This window comes from Sciurus vulgaris (genome assembly GCF_902686455.1).
Source record: "Sciurus vulgaris genome assembly, chromosome: 17".
In the NCBI taxonomy this organism is placed as follows: Eukaryota; Metazoa; Chordata; class Mammalia; order Rodentia; family Sciuridae; genus Sciurus; species Sciurus vulgaris.
In genome coordinates this window covers 1,687,204-1,693,203 of record NC_136478.1, presented here as the reverse complement: position 1 = coordinate 1,693,203, position 6,000 = coordinate 1,687,204, and the positions used below count along the sequence as shown (strand labels likewise).

The window sequence follows — 6,000 nt, the reverse complement described above, 5'->3', positions numbered from 1 at the left end:
GGGGAGCAATCAACAGTGGTAACTGCTAACACTTCCTTAGCAGGACTGTTATTATTAGTCTTTCTCATGGACACAAATTTTTACAAAAACACATGGTGTGTGTGTGTGTGTGTGTGAATGTGCTCTGTGCCTTATTCTGCAGTCAGCACCTGCCCCAACACCCTGAGGGTGAAAAGCAAGCAGGGGCTCCATGTGAGGAGTGACTGAGATGGTGGCTCTGGCATGCCCACACAGTCCAGGGGGCTGTGGTCAGCAGGCCAGTCCAGCAGGCTGCAGGCCCAGGAGGTGGATACCAGAAGGAAGCTGTATAAGGCAGAGCTAAATGGATGGACTATGGCGAGGAACTGGGCTGGGTGGGGCTGCAAGCCGGCCAAGGGCGTCTGAGCCCTGCTTCTGCTGAGCTAGTCCAACTTTTATTCAAAATGGGTGCCAAACAACATAGGATTCTGAGTTTACCAGATTACAAACCTTGCTTTTTCCCTCCCAGCATGAGACTGCTGAGCAATTTCTCTCATCTCTTTGGCCTTCCTCCTGGCCTCTGAAGAGGACAGGTCTCCTTTAGACACCACGGTTCAGCACCCATGATCTCTTCCTTGGAAGGTCTTTAAGGTGCTTTTGCTGTGAAGTGCCCAGGACCAGTCTGTGTCTGGGCCCCAGTGTTGTTCCTGGACCTTAACCTGAACAGGGGCCAAGGCTGGCTGGCCTCTCTTCTTCTGGGAGGCCCTTAGTTCGGTCAGTGGGGAGGTCACTGGGCCCCAGCATTATTCCAGGGCGCCCTTAACTTGGATTGTCGAAAGGCCTGGGGGCTATTCTGGGCAGGAGGCTTAACCCTGGTGGCTGGGTCGGGCCCCGCGGTGCACTATCTGCAGGCGGGCAGAGCACCTGCTTTCCGGGTGAGAGGCCGAGAGGCGCTCCGAGGCCAGCTCGCAGGCCTGGATCCTCGCTCGTCGCCACCACGCGGGGCGAAGACGCCAGGGGAGGAAGGGCGCGACCCCAACACGCGCACATTTGGGTCACCGCGGGTTTGCATCCCACCGCGCACTAGCCCAACACACACAATGTCCGAGCCCAGGCAGTAGCAGGCAGACACCCGGGCTCACAGCGCAGCCAAATGCAAGTGACTACAAATCCCAGCAGCCCATGGTGCGGGCGCGGGACGCGGCGGCCAGACTCCGGGGGGACTACAAGTCCCGGCATGCACAACGCGGACGCGAGGACTACAAGTCCCCGAATGCTTCGCGCTGCCAGCGCACGGCATCCCGGGTTGTGTAGTCGTCCGGGGAGCCAAAGCCTATTCACTTGGTCCTAGAGAGGACGCGCATTCCTCATACTGTCTGCTGAAGCGATTTAGCCCGCGCTGGTAGGCAGCGCGGACGTAGGACGGGGAAGTGGCGCTCGGGGGATCCAACCTCGGAGCACTAAAGGGACACGTGCGCATGCCCACCAAGAACCTTCCAGCGCCAGCGCGCGCGCGGGTGCCAGCGCAGGCCCCGCCCCCGCGGCCCTGGCCCCGCCCCCGCTCCCAGGGAGGCTGCGCGAGGGTGGGGCGCGGGCCGCGGGGAGGTGCTCGCGACGCCTGCGCAGAGCGGCGGCTTCTCTCGCGAGGACGGACGCCATTATCGCATCTCCCCGACAAACACCACGAGAATTCCGCAGCCCACACGGTAATTGCAGCTCCCGCAGCCGGTCGCGTCTCCACTCCCCCTTCCCGCGGGGCGAGAGCGAGAGCGAGATCTCCGTCCGCCCCCGCCCCGCCCCGCCGCGCCAACGGCCGCCAACGGCCGCTCGCCGCTGGCCGGGGCCGGGCGGGGGCCGGGCGGTGTCGCCGCCGCGCCCGGCAGCGGGGCGCCGAGCTCGCGGGCCCGCGTCCGCCGCGGTCGAGTCCGCGCGCCCCCGCCGCCCGCGGGCCGCGCCCCGGCGCCCGGCCGCCCGCCCAGCGCTGGGGCCCGGCCGCGCGGCCCCGAGGCCTCGCGTGGGGCCACCGCGCTTCCGGTGCGGCCGGACGCCGGGCGTGCGCGGAGGGGTGCTGGGCGCTCCCGCACTCGCGCCGCCGCCCGGCGCCTGCTCAGGCCCGCTCGCAGGCATTGTTCCTGCAGCCGGGCTCCTGTGGTCCGCAGGGCCTTCTTTTTTCTTTGCATTTTCCGCCCCCGCGGACTCCTTCCGTAGTGACTCCTCCAGGGTGGTGTCCAGGTCTGCGGCCTCCCCGAGCCCGCTGTCCTGCCTAATCCGGGTCAGTTACTCTTCAGGCCAGCACAGGGCCCGTCCCGGTGGTGTTCCTTGTGCACCTGGCCCGCTTTAACCGTGCCTGTCTGCATCGCTTCAGCGAGGACCTCTGCCAGGAGTTCTTCCTCCCTTTGGAGAGCGAGCCTCTTCCCTCCTGGGGCCTCCCGAGGATCTTCTCGTAGGCTTTCTGGCATTTTATAGTGCGCCCAAGTATGTGGAGTCCCACGCGACTGCTCTTTGACCCCGCGGCCTGTCCTTCGGTTCTGGGCACTTCTCTGGAGTCCCTGGAGAGCTTTTCCCCTCCCATTTTGCTCTTCCCTCTTTGAGGAAGACAACATTGTATTCACTCCTTCAACCTTGTCTTTACCTTTCATGTGCCTTTTTAATTCTCATTTCCAGGAGAGGACTTCGATTTGTTTTATAATTCTGTTTTAACCTCCCCCCCACTATTGGGGTTGAACGCAGGGACGCATTACCAGTGAGCTACATTCCCAGCCCTTTTAGTTTTTTTTTTTTTTTTTTTTTTTAAGTTTTAATTGTTTTTTAATTTGTTTTAATTCGTTATACATGACAGTAGACTGCATTTCGACACATTGTACAAAATGGAACATAACTTTTCATTCCTCTGCCAGCCCTTTTTTTTTGTCTTGAGGCTGGGTCTTAAATTGCTTAGGGCCCTGCAGAGTTGCCCAGGCTGGCCTTGCATTTGTGATTCTTCTGCCTCATCTTCCCAAGTTACTAGGATTACAGAGGTGTCCTATGGTGCTTAGTTTTGTTTTAAATTTTTGTTTCTATAAACAGTTTCTGAGAGTGTATGTGCCCTGCCCTTATAGTAGTCTACTGTTTTATGTGTTATTTCCTTGACTTTGAGGAAACTGTATTCAGATCTCTTGTGTTTGGATTTCTTGTTTAATGGCACTTTTTTTTGTGTGTGGGGGGTAAATGCTTCTTGTATGGCAAGTTCTCATCCAGTATTTGTATTATTATTGTCTAAGGCAAAAGGAAGCTGGCACAGAACCCTTGGTCTGTGCGGGGCTGGTTTTGAAAATGAGTGGGTTTTCCCTGGGAGCTTGTTACGGTGGGATGTCAGATCACACATTTTTCTCTGGTTTGTGCATCTTTTCTCTAGAAACCCTCTTTACCTGGAGTCTGCTCCACTTTCTTCGTGGGGGCCTTAGGAAAGGCTGATGTTAGAAGGCAGGCCCAGCCCCCTCTGCCTTCAACCTGCCTGTGGGCTTCTGTGGGGTCTAGAGCCTCACTCCCTGTGTTTCCTGGATTGGATCCTCTGTCTGTTGCAAATTAGTGAAGCCTCTTGCTTGCATTTTTTCTTGTGGGTTTATTATGTCTATTAAAAATCTTTTTAATGGAACAGTTGTTGGCCAGTCATCTTGAGCAGGAATTCAAAACCTGTTCTCTTCATGCCACTCTCTTGCCTCCTTGAGGTCTGGGGAGAGGACTGGTGTCAGGTCCATAGTCCCTATGGTCGTCTCAAGTTGAAGGAATGGTCCTGGCTTAGCTGGGGAAGTCTAGTCAGACATGAGTGGCAAACCCCACGATTTTAGACCTCATTTGGCTTCTACCAGGACCAGGTGCACTGAACTACGCTGGGCTAGTGGCTCAGTTTGAGGAAGATCTGCAGTCAGTGGTGGCTACGCTTGGAGTGTAGCCCGATGCAGTGAGTCTCACGCTTGCAGGTTATGCAGGACATCAGCTCTGCCTGCCAGTCTTGCTAGCTGAGTGGTTCATGGCATTCCCACAGCATTGATCAGCTTCGCATTGTTTGAGTTTGAGATATGCAGACTTTCAGGTTCACCAGACTTAAATGGAATTAGAATCTACAACTTGGTAAAATTTTAATTTTCAAGTAATTTTTAGTCATTACAGAAAAGTTACAATACTTTGGTCCATTTCCCCACTTCCTTCCCTTGCCTCCCCTAATGGTGACATCTTAATGAAATAGCCATATAGAAACCAGAAACAGAATCAGCACAGGACTGTTAACTAAGTTACAGACTTTTTTCAATTCAGTTTTCCACTAATGCCTTTTTTTTAAATTTTGGTACTGGGGATTGAACCCAGAGGTGCTTAATCATCGAACCACATCCTCAGTCTTTTTATATATATATATATATATATAAATATATATGTACATATGTGTGTGTATATATATATATATATATATATATATATATATATTTAGAGGTAGGGTCTTGCTGAGTTGCTTAGGGCCTTGCTAAAGTTGCTGAGGCTGGCTTTGAACTTGAGGTCCTCGTGCCTCAGCCTCCAGAGCTGCTGGGATAACAAACGAGCGCCCCCGCCCCTGGCACTAATGTCCTTTTTTGTTTCCGTATCTAGTGCAGGACTGCTGCATTTAATTGTCATGCCTCTTCCAAGCTGTGGTATTACCTAATCCCAAAGTGTCTGCTCCATGATATTTATAAATCACAATGGGAAAAATAAAATAGTAACTACACAGTGGTACTGCCTGAAGCACACGACATCAGTGGCACTGGTAGTGAGACAGCGATGGCAGCCCTCCATGAGACAGCCCAAGGAACATCACTCTGGTGGCGGTGCCAGAAGGGCAGTCCTGTCCCAAGGAAATGCTGGGCTCAAGTTGAGGGAGGTTCACGGAACCCTGGTCAGCCAGGGTTCCTCACAAGTGGCCAGGTGCTGAAGGTCAGAGAAACTCAGAATTTATGGCAACAAGAGGACCAGGTGATGTGTATGCACATTAACACTGAAGAAAGACCTCCGGGCCAGGAAATAAAGGACCAAAACCTTGTTTTATGAGTTGGTGTATAGGTGCTTAGAGACATTATAGAAGAGTTTGCAATAATTGTTTTATTGATAGCATTTGATATGACTTGTCTTTTTTCCTTATAATTGTCATCTATACTATGTAAATCCCCAAAACTTTAGTTGCATAAGTAAATAAATGATGATGGAAGTCTTTGACCTTTAAACATTTATGTAACTTAAAGTATCCCTTCAGACCCTGAAAGCCTGAAAAACATTTTTCTCTGGAAGAAAATATTCTGGGGAGAATATATACTAGGGTCCCAACAAGAATGTCCAGATAAAAGCTTTAAGAAAAGGTCCTCATGTGTGGTAAATAAAGGTCTGTATTGTTTCACTTTGCATGTATGATGGTCATGAAAAACAGAACTGTTCGGTAGAAGTGCTCCAAACCATTCCAAAATGTCCCTTTTGGCAGCGTGGGGACGAGTTTTAGGGAATTCAAGAAGAAAATACTGGAGGAATCACATGGTTGCAGTTCTGCTCTTAAGAAGCCACACTTGCTTTGTCAACAGTACCTGGAGCTCATTTTGCCCTGGCAGAAACATACCAGGAGTAGGCTATATGCTCCTCCCAGCCTGCAGGGCAGCTACTGCAAAGTGAAGTCATCCTCTCCTCTTTGTCCGCCGGGCCTGCCTTTGACTCCACAGGTCTATTGCGCAAGACTGCTCTGCCCACCCCTCTGCCCTTAGTTCTCAGGGGCAGCTACACAAACACATCCCGTCACTTGAATCCCTGGTACAGACTGAAGTGCTGTCTTGGGTGGATGGAATAAGTCAGTGGTGCTTAGAACTGGCCCTGGATCCCAATGGAGGAGCCAGTGTCTCTGCAGCTTGGAGCCTGGAAAGACTCTTGAATTAAAACATAATGGGAACGTTGATATGCACAAGCAGGTTGTATGCTTGAAATGCTGTAAAGTCATACGACATTGCTGCCTGGTTTGAATTCTGTGCATCTTTCATGTGTACACAGTGGAGC

General features: G+C 52.3%; 1 protein-coding gene across 11 annotated transcripts in view; it reads left to right on the top strand.

Annotated features, from left to right (window-relative positions):
• The first annotated feature begins 1,512 nt into the window (after nt 1-1,512).
• The window catches only part of BANP (BTG3 associated nuclear protein), an 84,844-nt gene continuing 80,356 nt past the window's right edge, over nt 1,513-6,000 (top strand). For 9 of the 11 annotated variants that reach the window (XM_079119614.1, XM_079119613.1, XM_079119609.1 and 6 more), the window contains exon 1: nt 1,513-1,664. The gene's annotated coding sequence lies outside the window, so the exon portion shown is untranslated. Of the gene's footprint in view, nt 1,665-2,017; nt 2,231-6,000 lie in introns of those variants that run through there. The other 2 variants (XM_079119605.1, XM_079119606.1) reach the window with 2 other exon arrangements.